The sequence below is a fragment of the Odocoileus virginianus genome, chromosome 4, assembly GCF_023699985.2.
Source record: "Odocoileus virginianus isolate 20LAN1187 ecotype Illinois chromosome 4, Ovbor_1.2, whole genome shotgun sequence".
NCBI classification, from domain to species: Eukaryota; Metazoa; Chordata; class Mammalia; order Artiodactyla; family Cervidae; genus Odocoileus; species Odocoileus virginianus.
In genome coordinates, this window is record NC_069677.1 from 13,740,034 (window position 1) to 13,767,145 (window position 27,112).

The 27,112-nt window shown below is 37.7% G+C and overlaps 1 protein-coding gene across 1 annotated transcript in view; it reads left to right on the plus strand.

Moving 5' to 3' along the window:
- The first annotated feature begins 2,210 nt into the window (after positions 1 to 2,210).
- The window catches only part of PAK2 (p21 (RAC1) activated kinase 2), an 84,046-nt gene continuing 59,144 nt past the window's right edge, over positions 2,211 to 27,112 (plus strand). Inside the window, exon 1 of the mRNA XM_020887899.2 lies at positions 2,211 to 2,505. The gene's annotated coding sequence lies outside the window, so the exon portion shown is untranslated. The remainder of the gene's footprint in view (positions 2,506 to 27,112) is intronic.

The window sequence follows — 27,112 nt, forward strand, 5'->3', positions numbered from 1 at the left end:
CAAGTGTTACCAGCCTAGGAGACTTACTTGACTTGAGGTTTCCTGGACAGTGTAGGTACTATAAATTTGAACTTTCAGACCTATGTGAGGGAAAACTTGTGGCTATGAATTCTAAAGGAAAAGTTTTTTTCCCCTTGATGCCAAAATCCAGGCTAAAATATTTCCACATATTGGCCTGGGTTGGTACAGGGGATTTTTTTCTCCTACTCTATTCTCAGAAGGTATAGTCCTCTGAATTTTCCAGCCTTGTGCAGGATTATAGTCCCAGCTCTTTCTACAGGCTCATAGCTTTGTCTTTGGTCTCTTGTCTCCTGGGCATCCAGGAAAACCATAGAGATTTGGGGTAAGTAGGATCTTTCAACACAACGCAACACAACACAACACAAAACACAACAGGCTTCGTTGACTTGGTTACTACTTTGGTTTCTTGCTCCTCCTCTGGGTTGAATGTGAAGTTTGGAAACCCATCAGAGGTATTTCTCTCTCTGTTTTAATTAGAGGATGACTGCTTTATAATATTGTTTTGACTTCTGCCATGTATAAACATGAATCAGCCACAGGTATATACATGTTCCCTCCCTCCTAAACCCTGCTCCTATCTCCCACCCGATACTACCCCTCTAGTTGTCACAGAGCACAGAGATCAAATTGCCAACATCCTCTGGATCATCGAAAAAGCAAGAGAGTTCCAGAAAAACATCTATTTCTGCTTTATTAACTATGCCAAAGCCTTTGTGTGGATCACAATAAACTATGGAAAATTCTGAAAGAGATGGGAATACCAGACCACCTGACCTGCCTCTTGAGAAACCTGTATGCAGATCAGGAAGCAACAGTTAGAACTAGACATGGAACAACAGACTGGTTCCAAATAGGAAAAGGAGTACGTCGAGGTTGTATATTATCACCCTGCTTATTTAACTTATATGCAGACTACATCATGAGAAACGCTGGGCTGGATGAAGCATAAGCTGGAATCAAGATTGCCAGGAGAACTATCAATAACCTCAGATATGCAGATGACACCACCCTTATGGCAGAAAGTGAAGAAGAACTAAAGAGCCTCTTGAAAGTGAAAGAGGAGAGTGAAAAAGTTGGCTTAAAGCTTAACATTCAGAAAACAAAGATCATGGCATCTGGTCCCATCACTTCATGGCAAATAGATGGGGAAACAGTGGAAACAGTGGCTGACTTTATTTTTCTGGGCTCCAAAATCACTGCAGATGGTGATTGTAGCCATGAAATTAAAAGACGCTTACTCCTTGGAAGGAAAGTTATGACCAACTTAGACAGCACATTAAAAAGCAGAGACATTACTTTGTCAACAAAGGTCCATCTAGTTAAGGCTCTGGGTTTTCCAGTGGTCATGTATGGATGTGAGAGTTGGACTATAAAGAGGATTGAGTGCTGAAGAATTGATGCTTCTGAACTGTGGTGTTGGAGAAGACTCTTGAGAGTCCCTTGGACTGCAAGGAGATCCAACCAGTCCATCCTAAAGGAGATCAGTCCTGGGTGTTCATTGGAAGGACTGATGCTGAAGCTGAAACTCCAATACTTTGGCCACCTGATGCAAAGAGCTGACTCATTTGAAAAGACCCCAATGCTGGGAAAGATTGAGGGCAGGAGGAGAATGGGAGGACAGAGGATGATATGGTTGGATGGCATCACCAACTCTATGGACATGAGATTGAGTAAGCTCCAGGAATTGGTGATGGACAGGGAGGCCTGGCATGCTGTAGTCCATGGGGTTGCAAAGTGTCAGACATCACTGAGCGACTGAACTGAATAGAATGAATACATTGAGAAACTCCTCTGTAGATAAAACATAGAGGCCTTAATTTGCAAGGAGGTGGGCCTTAATTAGCACCAAAGTACATTGAGTTGTAGGCATAAAGCAAAATGGATAGTGGATGAATTCTCAGAAACACATGTCCTGGAGCAGGTTCATGTAACAAAAATCGTCTTTCAGCATCTTTGGTTGGCACAGACCTGACTGGAGACAATGCTGAACTACATGAGGTACTGGCGGTCTCTCTCAATATAGAGAATACCCCCAAAAAAGAGCAAGTGGGAGAGAGACGTGGAACACATCTCTAAACTACAACTCCCGGCAGGCCCCGCATGAACTCGCCCACTGGGAGGTGGTACCCGTCTCCGCCCAGTGGAGCTCGGGCTTCGGTCCCGCCCCTCTCCGGTCCCCGCCGTCGCCCTCCCCCAGGGTTGTGGCCACGCGCAGCAGCGGTGGTTGTTCCGCTTCCCCTCTGGCCTGGGCCGTCGCCATTGCCGAAGGCTCCCTGCCCTCCCCTCCCGGCGCCCGCGGGGCTCCGCTGCCGCCTGGCCTAGCAGTAGCAGCGGCTGCGCTCCAGCGCGGCCGCTCTTCCCGCCCCGCTTCCCCTTCCCTCCCCTCCCCGCCCCGCGTCGCGCGCTTGCTCGGGGCGGCTCCGGAGCCCGCCGGGAGCTCGGCCGGAGGCTCCTCGCTGGGGCGGGGACCTTTCCTCGCTTAGGGTAAGTGTGCCGACAGGCCGGGACGCGGGCCGTCGCTCTCATTCCTCCTCGCTTCTACGCGGCCTGGCCGGCGCGAGCGGCCCGGGGCAGCTGACCTGCCCCTCGCGGGCCCGGGAAGCCGCCACCTGCGTGCCTGGAGCCGCAACTCTTGGGGCGGTGGCTCATTGTCTGCGCCCTCGGGCTGTTTTCTTCTCCGGCTCTAGCCTGAAATGGGAAGCTTGCTGGGCTGGTGAGATCTAACTCTTCCTGGACCCGGCCCTGCCCTGAACCCTGTCGCGCCACCGACTCTGCCCTCTGTTGATCTTCCTTACCTCGCGTTTCAGCCGCCTTTTCTTCATTTACTTTAGTGTTCGACGAAACGTTTCGGGTTTTATTCCTTGATTTTTCGTCTCTTACAGAGTCCCAGCTCCTCCTTATCTCTGGTCATCACAGTTTCTTTACCGAGGCACATTGTCTAGAGCCGCTTCATTCTTTTCTAAATTGCAATCTGTGATCTCTTCCATATTCCGCATCAGTAGAAAACGAATAGTTTTCCGAGGGTTTGAGGGCCTCCGTTCAAAAACAGAACTTTCGGGTCTTCTCGTGATTCCTGTTTGATCATCAGCCAGGAGGTGAATATTTGCTTCTTTAGGTAACTTAGTTGAAGGTTGACTTTCACCATGTTTGGCTTTCTTTAAAACAACACACACACAGAGAACGTTGTCGAATATTCCTCAGTGGGCTCAACCTTTTGACTCATTCTTTAAAGATAGAGTCATCCAAGAGCTGAAGAGTGGAAAGCAATTGCCGTTGTCGTCAGTTATTGTAGGGTTGTACTACCGGCCCTTGTATCTTATCTTTAATGGGAATACTCTGGGCAGTGCGAACGTGATTTCTTTCCTCCTTGATAAATAATGCCAACCCCTATTGGTTTAGTTATCAGATTTATTTTACAAGTGATCTGTGTTTTTTTGTTTTCTTTTTCAACCTCTGTAAAAAGACAATCAAAATGGTTAGGCCTAAAATTAGACTCCCACGAGCTGTGTTTTGGATCAAGGTTGTTCACGTCACGTTTTTTCCCCTGCTCTGTTTGACTCTTCCGCTCTTGCAAGTAGGCAGGATATTGAAGTGTAGAAGAATTTGCTCTGGGGGTTTTGTTGTTGTACGGTTGTTCACAAGAATAAACATTGAATAAAGTTAGATTGGGATGAGGACGTGAATGGCAATTTTTAAAGCAGGTTGGAACTTGTCAACTTTTCCAGGAGCTCCGTGGCTTTTGTAAATCACACTCATAATCCCTTCTATGTATTTTGTGTGTATCTATGAGAAAATACATATCTAAGTGAAACGTTTGTTCATGTTCTCCTCTTAAAGGTATTGATTTAAGGCAACTCTTAAATCCTTAGTTTTTCTATCTTTCTAGTTTTAACTAGCCAGAAACAATAGACTTACATTATGAAAAATGAACCTTAAAATGTTTCTGACCTGTAACATATGTAGGTCTTAAACCCACTTTCAGGTTTTGGTGAAAGAGTTTGACCTAAATTTAGTGTTTTTTCAGGACTGTCATTCTGGTAGCGTCAGTTGTCCTTAATTCATTGAGAGGTCTTCTTGGCCTAAGGGGTTAAGGTCTAGAAATGTTGGAGTGTGCAAGTAGATGTGTTGATGTCAGCTTCTCTGCCAGTGCTTTCTATAAGCAGATACTTTCACTGAGGAAGAGTTCTGAGTATTCTGCTTCTCTTAGGGCCCTGATTCCAGTTTACAATTATTCAGAATTATTCTTCTGGACTTTTGACATTAAATGCTAACCTTGCAAACCCAAATTCATGAAGTTGTGATTATAGAATGTCTACTAAACAAATGGATAGGGCTTCCTATGAGTCTCTAGTCTTTATGGTGGGCGGATTTCCAAGCAGACATGGTTAGCAGTGGTGTAGGTATCTTTTCAATTATAGTTGTTTTTTTTTTTTTCTAAGAGAAAACTTGGAACTTGTTCGTGTAGCTGGAATAAAGTTTCTGTTACTCTTTTTTTTTTGGCTGTGTTGGGTCTTCATTGCTGCAGTTGGGCTTTCTCTAGTTCAGTGAGTGGGGGCTACTCTCTAGTTGAGGTACGCAGGCTTCTCATTGTTGAGGAGCAAGGGGGTAGTTGTGGCTAGCCGACTTAGTTACCCTGAGGCATATGGAATCTTCCTGGACCAGGGATGGAACCTGTGTCCCCTCCCTTGGCAGGTGGATTCTTTACCCTTGGACCACCAGGGAAGTTCTCTATTCTTTTTTAGAAGAGAGAGACCTTGTTCAAATAGCTTGGGATAAAATAGGTAGATACCGTTAAATTCTTCCTATGTTTAATCTGTCTATATTGATTATTCTAGTATTTGATTATAACATTTCTTTTGGCTTTCTGAATTTTCTATTTTTGATTAAAATGTGAAACTGTACCTTGTTTTCAAGTCTTTAAGGCTTTGGGATTCTGATCAATTTGTTTTTAAAAGCTCTTGCAGTTAGTTACAGGGCTAATTCCAGACTAATCAAGGAGGGTGTTAAGTTACTCGCCAATCTGAGTTGTCCTTTGTATCCTTCTTGTACCTTGGTAGAAGCAGAAAGAGATGCAAAAAAAAAAAAAAAGGGAAAAAATATCCCTTGTTGCCTTGAAAAATACTGTTTTCTTCTGTGATAAGAATTGAGTGTCACCACTTCTTCATTTTAGGATCCCTAACCTGAATAAGAATAATCAGTCTGAATATTCAGGCCACATTTCAGAGGTCTAGTGTATTATCTCTAAGGTACATTAGTACTTGTCATTCCAGCTATCAAAAGTGGTTAGGAGCTGGAGACCTGGGTTTGAATCCTAGCTCTTGCACTTCACTCTGGACAAGATACACATTCTTTTCAGACTTGATTTTTTCAGTCTATAAGATGAGGATTAATAATAATAACAGTATAATACAAATTTCATAAGGCTATTTGGAGCAAATGAGATAATACAGGGAAAATTACTTAACAAATGCTGTGCTTACATGATTAATAAGTGTTAGTTAATATTCCATTCTAAAATGTGTTTTATATTTAATTGCTTTGGCAACAGATGTTCTACCTAGAAACTTAGATTTAAGGCTGCTTTATAAAAAAAAAAAAAAGACTGCTTTCAGAAAGTGGTTGGAATCTCAGGACCACGTTTTTGAGACCATAACTGTTAAAAATTACTTTTCAGGAAAAAAAAAGTTTCAGTAATGAAATCAAATATAGGTTTTTAAATACATATTTCTCAGATTTTAAAAGAGTTGTATTTCTCATAGAAAATTTAGAAAGTAAACTGTTAAGAAACAGGACAAAAATTACTGTACAAAAATCATTTAGCCCTTAGAGATAACCATAATTATAACAGATTAGAATAATGAGTTTTTCCCCCTGATTTTAAAATTAAATTTCAAAGGTAGTCAGTTCATGCTATCACAAAAGATTCAAGTAAGTTATTTAGAGTAAAAAGTGAATATTACTTTCCTTACTTTCTAGTCGCATTCCTTACAGGTACGCACTGTTAGCAATTTTGTTTTCTTCTATGCAGTTAGAAATAAGCAGTGTATGTAATCTTACCTTGATTTTTTTTAATCAAAAATCTAATTGTTATAAATTCTTTTCCATCTCAGTACTTGTTATACCTCATGTTTTTAATGGTCATGCAATATTGTATTCTTTTCTTGTACTTAATTATTTATGGTTATTTGTTACTTCCAATTTTGGGCAACTAAAAGTGGAGCCTTAGTGAACTTACTTATATCTTTGTGCACATGCATATGTATAGAAGTATTTCCATAAAAAGGATTCTTAAGTGTGCGTTTTAATAGATGACAAATTTCCTTCCGAAAAGGTTATACTAATCTATACTTCTTTATTGAATTGCAGAAGCTCTTTACACATAGTAGATATTAATCCTTTGTTTAAGAGTATCTTTTCCATTTTACCTTTATCAAAAAACAATTTCTGTATTTTCTTCTGGTACTTATATTTATATTTATACTTATATTCTGGTACTTATATTCAAATAATTGTATTTGAATCTTAATACGTCAGGATTTTTATTTTTTTGGTGCAAAGTGGGGTAAGAGTTTGGCTACTGAAATAAAATATAGGTATGAAAATATTTCAGGGCTTTGAGGTTGGTGTAAAAATTTGTCACATGATAGGGATTCAGAGAGGAATATTTTAATAGTTTTATTGTAAACATCACATCTGAAAAGGAGGGGGAAATGCCGTCTTTTGGCTCCTAGTTCTTGGCATTTACCTAATTCATCCTCAGCCTTCAAATTTGAGCTTTTGAGTATAGCTTTCTTTGGCAGTCTTCTCTGATTTATGGTATGATTTAGATATTCTTATTGCTTTTATATGTTTTCTTAACACATTGATCCATACTCTTTCTTTGGAGTGTGCTGAAAGGGTGAGTTATTCATCTGGAAGTGAGAGTTAATATCTCAATTTTTGTCAATTGAAATGAATAAAAAGGTGCAGAGAACTCTAGTTTTGGCTAAAATTGAAACACATATATACATATGGGCTTCCCATGTGGCGCTAATGGTAAAGAACCCGCCTCCAGTGCAGGTTAGAGGTAACAAACTCTGGTGGGTTGGGAAGATCCCCTGGAGCAGGGCCCGACAACCCACTCCAGTATTCTTGCCTGGAGAATCCCATGGACAGAGGAACCTGGTGGGCTGCATTCCATATGGGGTCGCACAGAAACCCACTCCAGTATTCTTGCCTGGAGAATCCCATGGACAGGAGCCTAGCGGCTACAGTCCATATAGGGTTGTGCAGAGTTGGACCCGACAGAAGCGACTTAGCACAGCACATATATACATATGCGTTCAGGGCTCTTTTAACCTACATTACTGAGTTCTTCCTAACATGTTTCTGATCACACTATTATCTTGTAGATAATATTTTTTCATCTACATATTTAATAAGTTCTGGGAAAATAGAGGTTTTATTTTAATCCTTATTTCATAGGTACATTTTAAGGTATAATCTCAGCTTTTAAAAAATTAATTCCTATTCTTGGATTCCCTGGCAATCCAGTGGTCAGGACTCTGTGTTTCCTCTGTGTTTCACCTAGTTGGGGAACTAAGATCTCAAAAGCCACATGGTGTGCCCAAAAATTAAAAAAAAAAATTAATTCCTATGTTTTTTAATTTTGAGATTTGGTTTATAAAGCAAAAATAATAACCACATGAACAACAAGAGTTGGAGTAAAACTTTTAGACACAATTTCATTTTCTCTAAAGATCAGGTTATTAAAGAATAAAAGGTTACATTGGCAGATATACTAGTAAAAATATAGCCAGGTGTTTGATAAGAGTATCTACTGTAAATTCTTTCTGAACTTTTTCAACTTCCTTGTTAAATATTTGAAAAGAATAAAGTTATTTTTTAAAAAAAAACCATTGCCTATGAATGACCGCTGTTAATACAGTATTTTGATATTTCTTTATATTTGGTATGTGTACATAATTTACTTTTCTGAAATTTTGAAATCATATTTTGTGGAATTCGCTATCTTGATGTTTTTAAAACTTAATTAAATCTTGACAGCTTCCATCTGTTCTCCTTGAAATCATTTTTAAAAATGATTTCTAATGTTTGCCTAATGTTCTGTTGTACAGCTGTGCCTTAGTTTCACTATTTTCTTATTGGCCAATGTGTAATTTATTCCAGTATTTTATACAAATAATTCTATAGTGAATATCTTTTTATTTTTCCCTGATTATTTAGACTATTTTCTTAGAAATGAAATTACTGAATAAAAACATATAAACATTTAAAAGTATTAATTTACTCTTCAGAAATATTTGATGTGTATTATCACTAGCTTTGTGAGTCTCATTTTCTTGCTGTTGTCTTTGAAACAACCATCATTCTTAATGAAATTATTAAATTGCTTAAATTTGTTTATTGCTAGGCAAATAAAAAATTAGTTTAATTTGCATTTCTTGTTTATATTATAGTTTTGTTTTGTGGATTTGGTTTAGTTTATTATTTCTGATAAATACACAGAAATAACTAGTTTTTTTTTTTAAGTACTCTTAAAAATTTTTTTACACTATTTTAAAAGTTAGTTTCCATTCACAGTTATTATAAAACATTAGCTACATTCTGTGTGTTGTGTGAAACATCCTTGAGCCTATCTTATACCCACTAGTTTGTACCTGTAGAAATAACTAGATTTTTGTGTTCATGATTATTTTTATTATCTTTCTGGATTTCAGTAAAATTTTATTTACTTTTGTTTTCCAGGTTCCTTGTCTTACCTAAAAATAATAGTAACTTTTGCTCTATTTCCAATAGTTATAGTATTTATTTTTATTTTAGCTCTTTATTACATTGATTAGAATCTCCAAGACACAGTTAAATTAGAGAGGTGATAATTGTCTTGGAATGTCTCTGGTATTTTTACAGTTAAGGATGAATACAGCTGTTGGTTTTAGATAAAAATTCCTTATTTATTTTTTTCTTTATGAAAAATAATTGTCTTCTGAATTTTATCAAATGTTTTTATAACACTTATTTAGGTGTTGGTAAGGTTTTTCTTTTGCTGCTTACAAAAAGTATGTAAATAAATTTGCTAATAACATTCCGAAGATACTCAAAAGACCTATATTATGAGGAACCAAACTTGTTAGTCAAGTGTACAGAATTTATTTAAAGAGTAGAAGAGAATCTCATAGGAATTTTTAATTTAATAAGAATACACAGTCCATATAGTGACTTCTGTAGTCTGTGGAGAAATCCTTACTTACTGTCATGTATCAGCTTTGGTAAGTTCGTATCTAATATTTTTTAAGATATTCAAATTTATTATATGGGTATATGTAAATTTTTATAATTAAAATCTGTGGTGTTCATTTCCATCATTTATTAGTGATTTTGTTATTTTTCTTAATTTGATTTGCCAAATGTTTTCTTAGTAATTTTTTAATAAGAAACTTTGAGATTCATTCTGTTAATTTTCTGTGTTCTGATTTTCTAACTTCTGCTTATTTTGTTCCTGCCTTTTTTTGTTGTTATACTTTTTCTAACTTAGTAAATTGTTAGTTCTCTCTCTCTTTTTTATTTAATGAGAACATTTAATGCTCTTAATTTGCCTCTGAGTACAACTTTGCACTCTAAAATGCCTCTGAATGATTTTCTTGTATTTATTGCTTTCCAAATAGTTGATAGTTCTAATTTGATCCTCTTTGATTCAGGAAGTATTTGGTACAGTTCTGTTCACTCTTAGTTCTTTCATTGTCAGTGACTATGGTTTTTTTAAATATTTTTGAGTTTATTGTGGGTTTCTTTGTGACTTAAAGCATAATCCAATTTTCTAAATGTTCTTTGAAAACTTAAAAAGAACATTTTCTATTTGCACATACAGTTTATATACACACATATATCTGTCAATCTTTATTCAAATTGTCTTACTCCTTATTAATAGTTTTTATTAACTATAAGACTTAGCCTTTATTAAGTTTTTAATCTTAATCTGTCAAAGACTGAGAGGTAGTGTTGTTTCTGAAAAGCTTATGCTTACTTATATTGAGGCCTTTATGTTTGTTTCTTCTGCCTAAATACTGTCTTCCTTTCATATGTCACTGCTTTAAAGAGCCTTACCTGATTAGCCATCTAATATAATATAGCCTCCCCTGCCCCTGCTCAGTATCTAACTTTCTGTCCCTTTGTGTTTTTCTTTATAGCACTTCCACCTGAATTTATTTTTTCACTTACTTCTTTATTTCTTTGCTATTATTCTGTTCAGAACTTAGAACAAGTATGTATGCAGTAAGAATGTGTTTGCTGAGTAAAGGGTGCCCGGTTTTTTAATGATTTTTATTTTTAAAGAAATTAATAGACTTCATTTTATACCATTTTAGGTTCACAAAAAAAATTGAGCAAAAAAGTACAGAGAGCTCTCATATACCCTGATCTACCCCCTCCCTTAGCTTCCGCAACCATCATTACGCATTATGTGGTGTGTTTGTTATGATTGATGAACCACTGTACATCACTATCAATCAGAGTTCATAATTTACATTAGGATTCACTTTTCATATTATACATTAATATAATGAGTATTGGGTATTGACAAATGGTGCGTAAATGCCACGTATCCACCATACAGTATCATACAGAATAGTTTCTCAGCTCCTAAAATTCCCTATACTCCTCTTATTTGTCCCTCCTTTTTTGCTAATCCTTGTCAACTACTGATGCTTTAACTGTCTCCATGGTCTTGCCTTTTCCAGAATGTCATATAGTTGTATGCAGTATGTAACCTTTTCAGCTTCTTTCACTTAGGAATATGTTTCATTCATTATTTTTTCATGGCTTAATATTTCATTGCTTTTTTGTGCTGAATAATACTCCATTGTTGGAATATACCATAGTTTGAATATCCACTTACCTACTGAAGGACATCTTGGTTGCTTCCACCTTTGGCAGTTAATGAGTAAAGCTGCTATATAAACATCCATGTTTGGGTTTTGCATGGGTATAAGTTTTCAGCTGATTAGAGTAAATAGCAAGGAAAATGATCGATGTATTAAACGCTAATAATGTATTTAGCTTTGTAAGAATCTGCTAAAACTGTCTTTCAAAGTGACTGAACCATTTTGCTTTCCCAGCAGCAATGAATGAGAGTTCCTGCTGCTCAACTCCTCATCAGCATTTAATGTTATTCGTGTTTTGGATTTTAACCATTTTAATAGATGTGTAGTGCTATCTTTTTTTTTTGTAGTGCTATCTTGTTTCAGTTTGCAATTCCCTAATGAAGTATGAGGCTGAGTGTCTTTATTTCAGATGCTTCTTTTGCAAATATTTTCCCCTACTCTGTGGCTTGTCTTGTCTCAACCCTGATGATTTTTATCATGTTTTTGGTATAATATTATTGATGCATGTTTAAGTTCTGTACTGCTAAAGGTCTGCATTCCACCTAATCAATAGAAATTTGTCATATTTAATCTGAGTCTTTTATTTTACTTAAATTCGTATCAGTCCTGTTCTTTGTTTAGTAAATTATTAGGTAACTTTTTCTTTCCATGCCATTTTTAGCTGTAGCTCTTTTAAATTATTACTACTGAACTACTAAAATAGTTTTGTTTTAATCTAAAATGAATACTGAAAACATTGATGTGTATTGTCGTAATTTTGTTGAGTGTGTTTCTGTTTTTTTTAATGCTTTCTGTTTTTTAATGGCTCATTGCTACTGCTTCTACATTTTTGTGAAATATACATAATGTAAAGTTATCATATTAACCAATTTTAGGTGAAGTTAACTATTAAACAACATGAGTGAATTGCCTGGGTCTATTTATGCCGTTTTTTTTTTCCCCCTCAATAGTAAATATTATAGTACAGCACTGTTCAAGGTTGGTTGAATCCTAGGATGCAGAAGTGCAGTTACAGGGGAACTTTGGATTTGGAGAAACTATGTTATAGAGAGCTGGACTGTGGGTTATACTCAGATTTTTGACTGTGGAGGGTTGTGCCCCCAACCCCAAGCTGTTCAGAGTCAGCCATATTCAGTTCTTTGGCATTAAGTACACTTACATTGTACAACCATCATTACCATCCATCTCCAGAATTTTTCATCTTTGCTAACTGAATCTTTGCACTCATTAAATGCTGACCCTCTATTCCTCTCTATCCACAACCTCTCGTGACTGTGCCTAATCTACTTTCTCTTATGATTTTGCCATTTCCAGATGATTCATATAAGTAGAATCATACAGTATTTGTCCTTTTGTGTCTGCTTATTTCATGTAGCATATTTTCAAGGTTCATCCTTCTTCATAGCATTTATGGGGCTTCCCTGGTAGCTCAGCTGGTAAAGAATCCGTCTGCAATGCAGGAGACCCTGGTTTAATTCCTGGGTTGGGAAGATCCCCTGGAGAAGGGATAGGCTCCCCACTCCAGTATTCTTGGGCTTCCCTGGTGGCTCAGCTGGTAAAGAATCTGCCTGCAATGCAGGAGACCTGGGTTCGATCCCTCGGTTGGGAAGATTCCCTGGAGGAGGGCATGGCAACCCACTCCACTATTCTTGCCTGGAGAGTCCCATGGGCAGAATAGCCTGGTGGGCTACAGTCCATGGCATCACAAAGAGTTGGACAGGGCTGAATGACTAAGCACAGAACGTACCTAAAGCTTCATACTTTGTTTTTTCATTTCCAGAAATATTTTTGGTTACTTTTAGTTCTGTTTTCTTCCTTGAAAACACTTGTAGTCATTAGGTTAGCTTATCATTTCTGTCTTTTATGTGATCTTCTCAAATTGTTTGTCTTTATCACTCATTTGATTTTCCTTTATCACCTCTGGTGTCGGCTTTACTTCTGCTATTAAAATTTAGTTTCTTTGCATCTTTTAAACATTTACTCCATTCTTTTTTTTGCTTAAATTACCTTCATTTCATCTTGGTCTTTTTTCTTTATATATGCCTGTTTCATGGAGTTTGCCAGACAGTGTTTAGAACTTAATTCTGTGTCCTGAATTAATTCACCTTCTAAGTTAGATTCTACTTTTTTGAAAAGTAATTTTCTCTATTTCTTGTGCTGTATTATTGTTGGGATCAGTGTTGGATTTTTTTTTTTGCTTATTCATCCTTTTTCTTTTTTAAATATTTATTTTTATTTACTTATTTATTAGGTTTCCCAGGTGGCTCAGTGGTAAAGAATCCACCTGCCAATGTAGGAAATGCAGGTTTGATCCCTCGGTCAGGAAGATCCTGTGGAGAAGGAAATGGCAACCCATTCTAGTATTCTTGCCTGGGAAATTGCATGGACAGAGGAGTCTGGCCGGCTCCAGTCCATGGGGTCACAAGAAGAGTCGGACACAACTGAGCGACTGAAAAATAAACAGCTGATTTATTTGGCTGCGCCGGGTCTTAGTTTCCGCATCTGGGATCTAGTTCCCAGACCAGGGAATCAAACCGCTGTGCTTGGAAGCAGTGTGGAGCCTTAGCCACTGGACCACCAGGGAAGTCCCCTGCTCATTCATCCTTGAATGGTAACTGCTGTCTATTACCTGATACGCATTTATTGGAAACCTTTGTGGGACTGATTGTCCTTGCCTCTACAGTTGGCTAGGGTTCTGGTTGAAACCTCTTCTGAGGTGTGTTGCTGAAGGATAAATACACACAGCTCCGAGCCTGAGTCCCAGTGATCAGTTGGCATTCATCTGATAGGGTAGTTCCGGGCTGGGATGGTAGGGTCTTACCCTGCCTCGACTTCCAGCCTGCGCTCCTTTTAGGGCTCTTAATGATTCTAATCTTGTACCCTCCACACAACACTTCGCTGTGTAAATACACCTTTCAGGAAACCATGTGGGAATCCAGGGTGGTTTTTTTTTTTTGGCATCTTACAGCTCTACCTGAACTTTATATCCATAGAGACACATAGAAAGTTACTCGTTTTCAGGAACTTGCATGGCAGTCTCCTAAATGTATATAGAAAAATTAGAAGAGACGATAAGAAGCTCTAGCTGCCACAGAACTCATCTCTATTTATCAAGAAATGAGTTAACAAGGGTGACTGACTAGCTTGTTTCTTTGAGGCAAACTTTGGGTCTCCAAATTAAAAGGTGGCTAGCAGAGAGGAGCAAGCTATCTTTATATCTTAACTTTCTCTTATGAAACAAGTATCATGGATGGGTCATGGATCTTAGTTAAGATTGTGTGACCTTAAAGCTAATGGAAAGCCTTATAAGACTTTAAATAAAATTGTTTTCGTGGAAATTTGGGATAGGTTATTTACTACTATCTGATTTGATACTATTCTTTACTATACGAAGCTGGTTTCAGTTTTTGTTTAACTTAAGACAACCACGTAAGGAATCAAATAATCAGCCTGCCGTTGACCTTTATTTTTCAGTATAAGGTCTTTGATAAGTTTTCTGTCTGATTATAGGAAAATAGCATCTTGTTCCAATTTGCATCTTTTTAATATCTAGTTGAATACTTTTCATACACATCCAGTTGCCCTACTTATGATTTTTTGACTTTACTATGGTGTAAAAGTGGTGTGCGTTCAGTAGAAACCACACTTTGAATTTTAATCTTTGCCTGGGCTAGCACAGGGTTCAGTACTCTGGTGGTGCTGGGCAGAGGCAGTGAGTGAGCTGTAGCTCCCAGTCAGCCACGCAGTCACAAGGGTATAACCATACACTTAACTATTCTGTACCCTTAAAACCATTCTCTTTCACTTTTAAGAAAAATATTCAGTGAACTACAGAAAATATTCAACATTGTTATAAAATAGGCTTTGTATTAGATGAATTTGCCCAGCTGTCAACTGATGTGTTTTGAGCATGTTTAAGGTAGGCTTAGGCTATCATGTTCTTTGATAGATTTAGGTGTATTAAATGCATTTTCGACTTAATGATATTTTCAGCATACATATCTTAAGTCAAGGATGACCTGTGTTTATTGTCCCCCCCTCTCCTTTTTCACTTTGAATTGTTATTGGGGTCTGTGACCAAACTTGAGGAAAGCTAGACTTCACACTGTTGAACACGCTGCTTCTTACTGCTTTAAAAAATGTAAATTTGTTGTTCCTTGCTTCCCCATTCACTACCTCATAGGCAGTTTTGAAACATTTTTTGTCTCACTCTTTTACTTCTTTCATGCTTAGTCATAGTTTCACTTTTCTAGTTTTGTGATTGGATGGCGGCCCAGGGGAAGAAGAAAGAAAAGAGGATTACATTTAGATTACAAAGTTTCCTTAACACGCTGCTTCCTCTGTTTGCAGAGATCTTCCTCTCTTTTTTTGGTTGGCAAGTTCTTTTCATCCTTCAAAAGCCAGTTTTGATTTCTTTTCCTAATTACTAATTACTTTACATAATCATATAAACAGGAGCTCTGAGTCCTCTTTTCCATCACATTCCATTTACCCCATCAGCTCTTATCTCACTGCAGAGTAAGTCCTTTGTTATTCTTTCCCACTGATGGTGAGTTCGAAACTGAGACTAGATCTTAGTTATCTTTATTTCTAACATCTGACACATTGTAGTTTACAATATAAATATTTCAGTGACTTAGACTTCAAACCATGTCATTTTCCTGTTTCTAGTGCGAAGTGTAAAAAAAGAAATAGGTCTTTCTGGGAAGTGTAATTATGGATATTCTGTTTTTCTTTAAATTTTATTCTGGTTTGGGTTCTTTGTAATGACCTTGTACTACTTTTGTTAAGAGAATAAAAAACACTTAAAACCAAGCCTCTTGAATTTCCAAGTGCTCCCCATTGCCCAGCATCTGTGACTTTCTGGCCCCGCTCAGCAGGCTTATTTCCCCCTCCTGGCTGCTGTGTGCCCTTTTGTCTCATGAACTAGGTTTTCTTATTGTTCCTATTTCCTAAAATTCCATCTTCTGGGTAAGAATATGATTAGTAGTAAACTGAGAAATAACTTGTACTAGAGATTGAGTAATGAGAATTTAGACTAGTGTCCTGTTGTCTTATTTTGAATATATAGTGGTTAAAGTGAGGTGCTTGGATGAATTTTATCAGTTGTGAATATCAAGATAAATGGAACATTTAATTATCTTAGCTTTCTAGATTGGGCTTCCCCGGTGGCTCAGATGGTAAAGAATCTGCCTGCAGTGCAGGAGACCTGGGTTTGATCCCTGGGTCGGGAAGATCCCCTGGAGAGGGGAATGGCTACCCACTTGAGTATTCTTGCCTCAAGAATTCCTTGGGCTGAGGGGCCTGGTGCACTACAGTCCATGGGGTTGCAAAGATTACTTTGCTCTGATGCCATCTCAAAAAAACCATTCTTTTTTTCTTTCTTTTTTTTTTTTTTTTTGGTTGTGCTGGGTCTTCATTACTGTGTGGGCTTTTCTCAAGTGGAACTACTCTAATTGAGGTGCGTGGGCTTCTCATTGAGGTGGCTTTTCTTACTGTGGTTCACGGTCTCTAGGGTGGCTGGGCTTCAGTAGTTGCGGTGCGTGGGCTCAGTAGTTGTATGTAGTTCCTGGGTTCTAGAGCACAGGCTTAATAGTTGTGGCACATGGGGCTAGTTGCTCCTTGGCATGTGGGATCTTCCTGGACCAGGGATCAAACCCATGTCTCCTGCATTGGCACGCAGATTCTTTCCCACTGAGTTACCAGGAAAGCCTCAGATACACCTTTCATTGATTGATTTTTTTCATTCAGCAAGTACTCATTTCTGAGACACATGAACTGCACACAGTGCTAGGTATTAGTGATGTCATGGTCAATAAAATACTCACTGGATCCGTGCTTGTGGAGTTTACAACCTAGTTAAGGTAGGCACAGTTTTATAGCAAATCCATTATGATGAATGTTAAGGCAGTGAACTAATGTGCCTGGCGTGGGAGTGAGGAGGTATCAGAGAAGGTTTCCTGGGAAAGTGACCTTTAGGCCAATATGTAAAGCAGGTGTTGGACAAGTGGAGGTGATGAATAGAAAGAAGGGTGACGGACTCGATCTCAGTTTGCCCAGGGCTTTCCTGGGTTTAGCACTGAAACTCTTGTCTCCCAGGATAACTCCATCAGTTCTAGGGAAACTGGATGACTGAACATAAAATTTCCCAGAAAGGCCAAGTGTGGAGGCCTGAGATGGCTGTCAGAGAAACTGAAAGAACAGACAAAACTTAAAGCCTGTAGAGGGAAAGTCTACAGAGCATAGAGTCTGGAAAATCAGAGGCTTGATCATGCATGTACTAACGGGCTTCCTTTTAAGTATCCTACTGAAAGGCTTTAAAGTAGAGGACTGAAGTTATAAAGTTTATATATTTTGAAGTGGCTCCCTGTGCTGCGAAGAACAGACTGGGAGAGCCTGAGTGGATTTGGGGACAGTAAATAATGGTTCGGTTATAGGCTGCAGTGACTTGATGTTGAAGCTGTTTTGGGAAGCACAGATAATTTTGAGAATTAGGTTGTTTCAGTAGTGTTATGAAATCCTAAAGCAAGTGATTTTCAAAGATGATTTTCCTCCAAGAGTGCTGATTTCTTATAAATGATAAACCAGATGTTTTTACTCCCATATTTTTCTGTCTCACTGGATAAAAATTTTAATAGCAGAATAAGTCAAAGCAGTTAATTTTTTAAAACTGCCAACCATCTTTTTTTTCCAGATATGAAGAACAGCAGCATAGAATGTAGGACACATGGCTGTGAAGTTTTAGAAGTGATTGTTTTCCTAATTACAGCAAAAAAGTATAACTTCAAAGTAGTCCTACTGAAGGTGAAAGTCGCTTAGTCGTGTTTGACTCTTTGTGACCCTATGGACTATACAGTCCATGGAATTCTCCAGGCCAGAATACTGGAGTGGGTAGCCTTTCCCTTCTCCGGGGTATCTTCCCAACCCAGGGATCGAACCCAAGTCTCCTGCATTGCAGGCGGATTTTTTGCCAACTAAACCACAAGGGAAGCCCAAGAATACTGGAGTGGGTAACCTATCCCTTATCAAGGGATCTTCCTGACCCAGGACTCAAACCGGAGTCTCTCCTGCATTGCAGGCAGATTCTCTACCAACTGAGCTGTCAGGGAAGCCCCATTGAAAGGCTCTGTAATTTATTCCAGTGATGTGTCAGCCCTTCAGATCATATTTTAGAACTCTTATACTCAAAATACTCTAGGAGATGGCCACATAGTCTTTAAAAGATCTTCTTCGCCAGAGGCAAACCTTCCATCTTTGCCTGTGCCTGTTCTTCAGTCCTTCTTGCTTTCTCCATCTGCATTTGCCCCTCTGTGGTTTCTTTCTTTTCCCTTAAATTTAAAAAAATGAGTTGTAATTTGTATATGATAAAATCCACTCTTTTAAAAGGTGTACGACTCCATGGGTTTTTATTGCTTTTTTTTTTTTTTTTAGTGATATTCACAAAGTTATACAACCGTCGCCACTGTCTAATTTGCATTACTGCAAGGAGAAGTCTTACACCCAATAACAGTCACTGATTTTACCCCAATCTACACTCCCTTACCCCAGGCAACCACAAATCTATTTTCTGTCTATAAGTTTGTCTATTCTGGATTTATAGAAGAATCACATAATATGTGGTCTTTTGTGACTAGTTTCATTTAGCACTGAGGTTTCAAGGTTTATCCCCATTATAGCATGTATGCTACTTCATTCCTTTTATGGCTGAATATTACTCCCAATTCATTTCTTTTGAGTATACATAGGAGTGGAATTGCTGAGTCATATAGTAACTCCATATTTTTAACCCTTTGAGGAGCTACCATATTGTTTTACAAAGCAACTGCACCATTTTGCAATCCTGCCAGCAGTGTTTGAGGATTCCATTTTCTCTCCATCCTCCCTAACTTGCTAACTTGCTTTTTTCCTGTCTTTTGATTATAGCCATCCTAATGTGTGAGACAGTATCTCATCGTGGTTTTAATTTGCATTTCTCTGATCACTAATGATGTTGAGTATTTTTTCATGTGCTAATTGGCCATTATCTTCAGGTCCTTTAAGAAAGCATTCTGTGTTTAGAATTGAATATTTTAGGTATGTGCTTCTTAGAAACTTTCTGTAATGGACTAATAACTTTTGTAATATACCATAAAATGAAAGAAAAAACAGACAAAATGCGAGCCCCATTTGTTGTTGTTGTTAAGTCAACAGCAGATTACTCTGCCAAATTGCTGTAAAAGTTTCTAAACACTTGCTCTCAATTTTTGTATTTCTTTGAGTAGTGATAATAAACAGCCAGTCCACCTAATAGTCTTCTAGAGGTACTGCTTTAAACTACTAAAAGACATTTGAAAAGTTGTTCAATTTTTTCCATGTTTGAATTAAAGGCAATTGCTTGATTCTTGTATTTTCTCACTTCCAGATATTGTTATCAATTCTAATTTGCTGTTGAATTAATCCCACAGAGGGCAGGTTTTGAGGCTTGATGAAGATAAACACTATACAGATTTTATATGAGCTAGTTTTATTGGAATAACCCAGAGAGTACAGTTTTAGCGAAAGATAACAAGGTAAACTGTGTTTGGGGCCAAGGTAGCCTTCTGTTCATCTCTCAGTCTTTCTCATAGGAGGTCCCATCAGTGCTGATGATATTGTTCATGTTGAAGGGGTTTCTGCTAGGTGTTAGAAGCGTAGAGGAGAAGCTTACCATAAAGCCTCATACATGTTCAACTGTGTGACTCTGAAATCCCAACATACTTATTTTATTTGTTTGTAAATAAATAGTCACCTGGCTGTACATCCTTATTCTGAGCATAATTTTTTACCTCCGTGCTCACATTTATACAAAAATAAACATTATTCATGCTCAACCCCTTTATGATCCTGGAGACATGAACAGTCTGTGAGCATGAGTAGTTCTTTATCTCCTGTCTTAAACAAGGTCTAGAAGGTCTAAGTCTACATGCTGGTCCTGACTTTGAAACCTTATAGTCTAGGAACACTGATTATACTATCCAGATTATTTTTGCTTTTGGTGGTGAAAATTCCAAAAAAAGTGAGTTATTAGAAAATGTTTATACTGGTCTTGAACTAATGAAGGTGTGCAGAGCATTTATGAATCATTTAAAGTGTAGTTTTAAACATTACTTGGTGCCTCTGTATTAAAGAACATTATGTTGCACAATGTCAGATTGATACAGAGAAATATGAAAAGTGTTCCTTGGCAGCCAGGAGTTCATCATCTTGTAGAAAGAAGAGGAGTTAGAAGTCACTTGACTGACAGTCAAGGAAGTATGTAAGTATCAAATTAATGAGTAGGACTGTATCTCTCACTCTGGGTCCAGTCAGGGGAGAGACGAGAGGCAGTCATTTGAACATGGAAAGAATTATTAACAATGGCAGGAGAATGGAGTAGTGAGGGGTTAGCTAGTAAGAAGTAAATAGAACTCCAAAGAACATAAGAGTAACAGAATTAAGGAGCAGTTGCTACCCCAGGGACTGATACCTCAGAACCCAGGGAAGAGCCCTTCTTCCCCCAGAAAGGGGAGGTGCATGGGAGAGGTGTTGGGGAGAGCATGGCTGTGGATCCTTTGGACGGCTGAGAAGGTGATGACGTGCTGTACTGGTGGATGTGCTGGACATCGGCTCCCGAGAACGCTAGGGAAAGTTGTTTGTTGGAGGTGCTAACTCCACTCCAGAACCTCCCAAGAAGAAAGTATGAGGAAGCTTCTGGCTGCTATGCTGCTGGCCACCTTGCCATGTGGAAGCCTGGTGCCGGAGGAGCTTGTGAAGCAAGGGCGCCAGAACCAGTGAGCAAAACAGAACTTTCTCCTGCAGCGTCTCTTCTGCGCCCCCTGCTGTTTAGGCTTAGCATCATGCCAGCCGGTCAAGGAAGAAACGCAAAGATTCCAGATCTGTGTTCAGAGTAGGTGAAAGGATGAATTTGGAACCGAAAGAGACTACAGCAGTAATCAGCATAGGAATGGTAATACTGCAGTAGGAGCTCAGAGGAGGAGTAGAGGTTGTATCAGGTTTTGACAGTTAAGGAAGAGTAACTATATGAAACAGCTCTTTTAACATGAGTAAGGTTTGGGTTTTTTTGTGTTTTTTTGGTAATTGAAAATGACTTAACAGTACATGTTAATTTTATGAAAATTAGAATGTGGGCAAGTAGTTTTGCCTATAATCTATAAATAAAGGAGGGAAAAGCACAGTGTGTTCTTTCTTTGACAGAATATGGCTAGGTGGTGGATATAGGAGGAAGGAAAAACTTTCTGTGATGGTGCTTACAGCTGCTTTTGTATCTTTGTTTACAGAAAAGTTGGCTTTGAGATTATAATAATGCTAAATTGTATAAACTAGCATTTTGAGGAACTTTCTATCTTTGGTGTTTATATAAGATTTATTTATGTAACTTCTTTAAGAAGTTTGTCAAATAGACAATTACTGGACATCACATTTGCGCTCTTTGAGTGACCATGAGGAAGAGATTTTCTGTTGTAATCACACTGATAAAATGTTGTATCTTAGAAGTCCGTTGTGCTTTTCTCCTCTTTGAGCAAAGGTTTTCATATGAATGTTGCTCTTAGGAATAGAGTTCTAGCAGACTTAATCTGAGAAAACAAATTGAAAACCAAATCTTGCTTTTGTTGAGCTTTGAGGGTTAATTGCCCCAGATACTAAAGACTGCAGAATTCTCACAAAAGAGAAGGACTTTATTTCTTTTTAATTTAATTTTTGTTTTATATTGGGGTATAGTTGGTGTACAGTGTTGTGTTAGTTTCAGGTGTCCAGCAAAATGACTCAGTTACATGTCACATTCTGAAAGGTAAAGATTTTATAATATCATATCACTGTTTACTGGCATTTGTACTTTAAAAGTTAGTAATTCTAGAGAGTGAAAACAAAGTTCTTCTGTGTTAACCAACAACTGGCTCATGAATGATTAGGATATATAATGTTAGGCATGTGTTCAGAGGACTATCCTATACTGCTAAATTCGGACTGGTTCCCATTGACTTGTTAGTCTTTTAACCAACTTGATACAAAAGTGAATTATTTGTGTTCCTGTTTTTGATAAAATTAAGAAAATATTAGTGTAAGTTTAGTTTTTATACCTTTTACGTAAAACATTTGACTAAATTTCTGACTTAAGAAATTTCTGACCACTCATCATTCTGACTGTATGAACAGTTTAGAAGTGTCTAATTTGAACTTGTTGCAGTGATGAAAATGTTCTTATATCTGTGCTGTCTATTATGGCTAGTGTGACTAAGAGACAATTTTATTTTTATTTAAATTCATTTATATTTAAATAGCCATATATGGCTAGTATGGCCCACCCATATTGGATAGCAAAGCTTACAGCCCCGTGTGTTCATAAGGAAAAAAGTTCTAAAGATAAATAATTTGAAGATGACTTTAAAAGCAAATTCCTATTCAGGTGAAAGCAAGGAGAAGCAGGCTTTGCAGACCTTAGCAAAGCATAGTTTGGGGCAGGATGCTGACCTCAGTCTGAGGATTATCCTTTAATTTATTGAACCAGAGTGGGGAAATAAGGTATGTCACTCATAGACTTTGAGACTGTTATGAGCCCATATGTACCCTCAATCTGTCTTATTTTGATGGTTGCTTGCTAAGATAGTGGAACTTAAAGATGGTAGCAGCTTAGATCTATAAGTCATCTTAAGGAGAAGAATGAACTTCTTCAAGCTTAGTGTCCACTAGAAGTAAATTTTTGTTGTGTTAAACCATTGAGATTTGGGATATGTTTGTTACCAGTGCATAGGCTAGCCTAGCCTAATAAAGGGTTGTTTTCAGCCTTTTGCAGTTACGACAATGCTGTCTATAAGTTTGTCATAGCTTTTCTTCCAGGGGCAGGCATCTTTTATTTCATGGCTACAGTCAATGTCCACATTGATTTTGGAGCCCAAGAAAATAGTCTGTCACTGATTCCATTGTTTCCCCGTCTATTTGCCATGAAGTGATGGGGCGGGATGCCATGATCTTCATTTTTGGAATGTTGAGTTTTAAGCCAGCCTTTTCACTGTCCTCTTTGACTTTCATCAAAAAGCTCTTTAGTTCCTCTTTGCTTTCTGCCATTAGGATGGTATCTTCTGCATATCTGAGGTTGTTGATATTTCTCCCAGCAATCTTGATTCCAGCTTGTGGTTCTTCCAGCCTGGCATTTCGCATGATGTACTCTGCATAGAAGTTAAATAAGCAGGAGTGACAATGTACAGCTTTGATGTACTGCTATCCCAATTTGGAACCAGTCCATTGTTCCATGTCCAGTTTTAACTGTTGCTTCTTGGCCTGCATACAGGTTTCTCAGGAGGCAGGTAAGGTGGTCTGGTATTCCCATCCCTTTAAATGTTGTGATCCACAACAAAGGCTTTAGCATAGTCAGTGAAGCAGAAGTAGATGTTTTTCTGAAATTCCCTTACTTTTTCTATGATCCAGCGGATGTTAGCAATTTGATTTCTGGTTACTTTGCCTTTTCTAAATCCAGCTTGTACATCTGGAAGTTTTCAGTTCACGTACTGGTGAAGCCTAGCTAGAAGGATTTTGAGCATTACCTTGCTAGCATGTGAAATGAGTGCAGATTTCCAATAGTTTGAACATTTTTTGACATTGCCCTTCTTTGGGATTAGAATGAAAACTGACCTTTTCCAGTCCTGTGACCACTGCTGAGTTTGCCAAATTTGTTGGCATATTGACTGCAGCACTTTAACAGCATCATCTTCTAAGATTCGAAATAGCTCAGCCAGAATTCCATCACCTGCACTAGCTTTGCTTGTAGTAATGCTTCCTAAGTCCCTCTTGACTTCACACTCCAGGATGTCAGACTTGGTAAGTGACCACACCATCATGGTTATCCAGGTCATTAAGACCTTTTTTGTATAATTCTGTGTATTCTTGCCATCTCTTCTTAATCTCTTCTGCTTTTTTAGGTCCTTGCCCTTCTGTCCTTTTTTTTGCCCGTCTTTGCCTGATATGTTCCCTTAGTATTTTTCAGTTTACTTCAAGAGATCTCTAGTCTTTCGCATTCTATTGTTTTCCTCTACTTGTTTACATTCTTTTCTTTACATTCCGAAATGTGGGAAAAGGGGAGTGAAGCACATAGGGAGTGGCAGCCGGAATGACAGTGTAAAGAGTTACTCAGTTCCATTGCATTGTCCCTGAGGAAGTTACATGAAGTTATTCACAGGATCATCCAACAGGATGAGAAACAGGATCTAAGGCAATGGGATCTCTCTGTTGCCATCACCACTGGTTATGAGTTCATGCCACAGCTAACTCCCTTGCACTACCAGATTGCACATGTGAGGGTGCTGTGCTATCCCATGACATTGTGCAGCTCAGAATGAAGAGGGATGTTGTTAAGTTGTACCTGCATGAAAAAGTTGGCCACACCTAGTATAGAGCTGGTTGTTGGGATAGCAGCTTGATAAGACACCTTGTAAGGCTAAAGAAAAAGATTTAAAAAGATGCATAACTGGTATGGTATCTGGTAGAAGATTCCCCCCCCTTCCCCCTCCCCCTTTTTTTAAAAATAGAAACTTTTCATTTTGTGGAGAGTCTTTCCACATTATTATTCTTCAGGAATGTCTTTGCTATGCTATTGCTCTTCGATGTAGATTTTAGAATTAATTGCCCAGTTTTTCACAAAACCCTTTTGGGACTTTGATTAGGATTGCTTTGAATCTGTAGATTAGTTTGAGGAAATGTGGCATTTGTACATTATTGACTCTTTAAATTTATGTCCGTTAGTATCTCACAATGTATTTAGGTCTTCATGTCTTTAGTACATTTTTCCTCTATGTAAAGATTCTAGGCCCACAGTTCCTAAGCTGTACAAGGCATCCTGGAGTACCACACTGAGCTTAAAAACACCGTGGGGTATTTTAAATTTTAGAGGGAAACAGTGATGGATGTCTGTTGGACACAATGTGAACATCCAGTTCTAGGAAGTCCCACAGTTTTCCCACATTTTACCAAAGTCTGTCCTTATGAAATGGTTGCTGAGATCAGAAATAATGTAAATCAGTATGTAACAGGAAATGAATGTGAGTGGGGTCTGAGGTTTCAAGATATTGTACATGTTTCCCTGTGTGCCTGATTGAGAAAGAAATAAAAGGTGTTTTGTTTTTTTTTTCTTTTCAATTCATGTGTATTCAGGTTACTAAGTTATTAGGATGAGTGAATGATGAATACCAATGAAGTTGTTTGTACTTAACTACTAAATCAGTGAAACTGTTAGGAATGTCTTTTTGCCTAGAGGTGCTGTGAAATGAGTACTGAGAATAGCAGGGTCACCAAGTTTGGAAATTTCTGTCCCAGGAACTTCAGACTTTGTAATGATATTATAAATGGTATCTTTTCCCCCTCTTATTTCATTTTCTGCTTTTAGTGTGCACAAATGCAGTTGAATTTTGTGTATTCCTCTATCCTGCAAATTTGCTAAATTTGTGTTTATCCTAATAATTCATCATAATTTTATTTGCAGTTTGTAGAGTCTTGTCATTTGTTTCTTCTAGCATAGCAGAGCATTGGAGAAAAAAGAATAAGCAGTAATAAAAATTGTTAATGTACAAATATTCAAAATGATATATTCAGAGAAGTCTAACTTCTAACTCAGTCCCTTCCATTTTATTCTTGCCTTCCCGCAAAATAACCATTAAAAAAGTTGCGGTTATTCTTCCACTAAAAATAATAACAGTAGCCATGTGTGTGTGCTTGTGTATTGACACACTCCCCCCCCCCCCCCCCCCCCCCCCCCCCCGCCCTTAGGTAAGTAGCAGCATACCATACATATATTTTTCCCTTATCTCGCATTTTCATCAGTTGTATATCCTGAGATTATTCCATGGCAATGTATGCAGTGATTTCCTCCTTCCAATTTTACAGCTTCATAATATTTGAGTGTGTGATATACGGCAGTAGATTCAACCAGTCCCCTGTTTCTGGCTGTTTGAGATGCTTCCAGTCTTTTGCTGTTATAGATAATACAACAGTAACATTCTAGCATATATGTTTATTTGTATTATTGCTAGTTTGTATGTGTTAGAACTGTGTAAAAAGTATCTTATGTTTAAAATAGAACTATGAAAAAAAAATAAAATAGAGCTATGCTCTAAGTTCAGATTATGTATCTGTGTGTGTGTGTGTGTGTGTGTGTGTGTATCTTTTAAATTATAAATCAGAACACAGTGGAATATTGGTCCTGGCGATCTCTTCTCAAGTAAGTACTGATAGAACCCCTTTTCATTCCTATTGTGTTCATTTGTGCTTTCTTTGTTCCTTGGTTAATTTTGCCAGAGGTATTTTACTAGTTTTGTCTAAGACAACTTTTTAGCTTTATTGATCTTCTCTATTGTATAATAATCTTCTATTCAGCAATTTCTGCTTTTATCTTAATTATTATTTTCTTCCTACTTAGGGTTTCTTTTGCTATTTTTGTTTGTGATTTTGTTTTGCTTCTTAACTCATTAAATTTTGGTTCTTTTTTAAAGTAAAAATTCAAAACTGTGTCATTAAATGCTTTAATCACATCCTGCAAGGTATATATCTATGGGGGGGGGGAGTAAAATATATCTAACATAAAATTTCTGGTTTTTTAGGTATATACTTCATTGGCATTAAGTACATCTGCAGCCTTGAGCGACCGTTACCACTGTCCATTTCCAACTCTTTTTTGTTATCTCAAATGCAAACTATCTTACTAAACAATAACTCCCTGTTTCACAATCCATCACCCCAGACCTTGGTGAACTCTATTCTGCTTTCTTTGTCTGTTGAGTTTGACCCAATAGACATCTCATATAAGTAAAATTTTACAGTAGTTGTCCTTTTGTCTGGCTTATTTTACTTAATATGTTCATAGTCATCCTTCTTAGAGCATGTATCAAATTTCACCTCTTTTTAAAGCTAAATAATATTCCACCTGCATCACATTTTGTTTATCCTAGTCCTGCAAATTTTTCATTCTTGTTCAATTCTTAGTATTTTCTGATTGCCATTGTATCTATTTTTAACCCTAAGTCTTTAAGAGGTGTTTTAAATTTTCAAACTCATGACATTTTCTTCTCGTTATCTTTTTGTTATTCATTTTGAACTTAATTGATTTTGTTTAAGAGTATATAGTGATTCCAATCTTTTGAAGATTTTCTCTCTCTCATAATGTATTTATTTTAACCTTATTCTTGAAAGATAGTTTTGTTTTGTTGGCA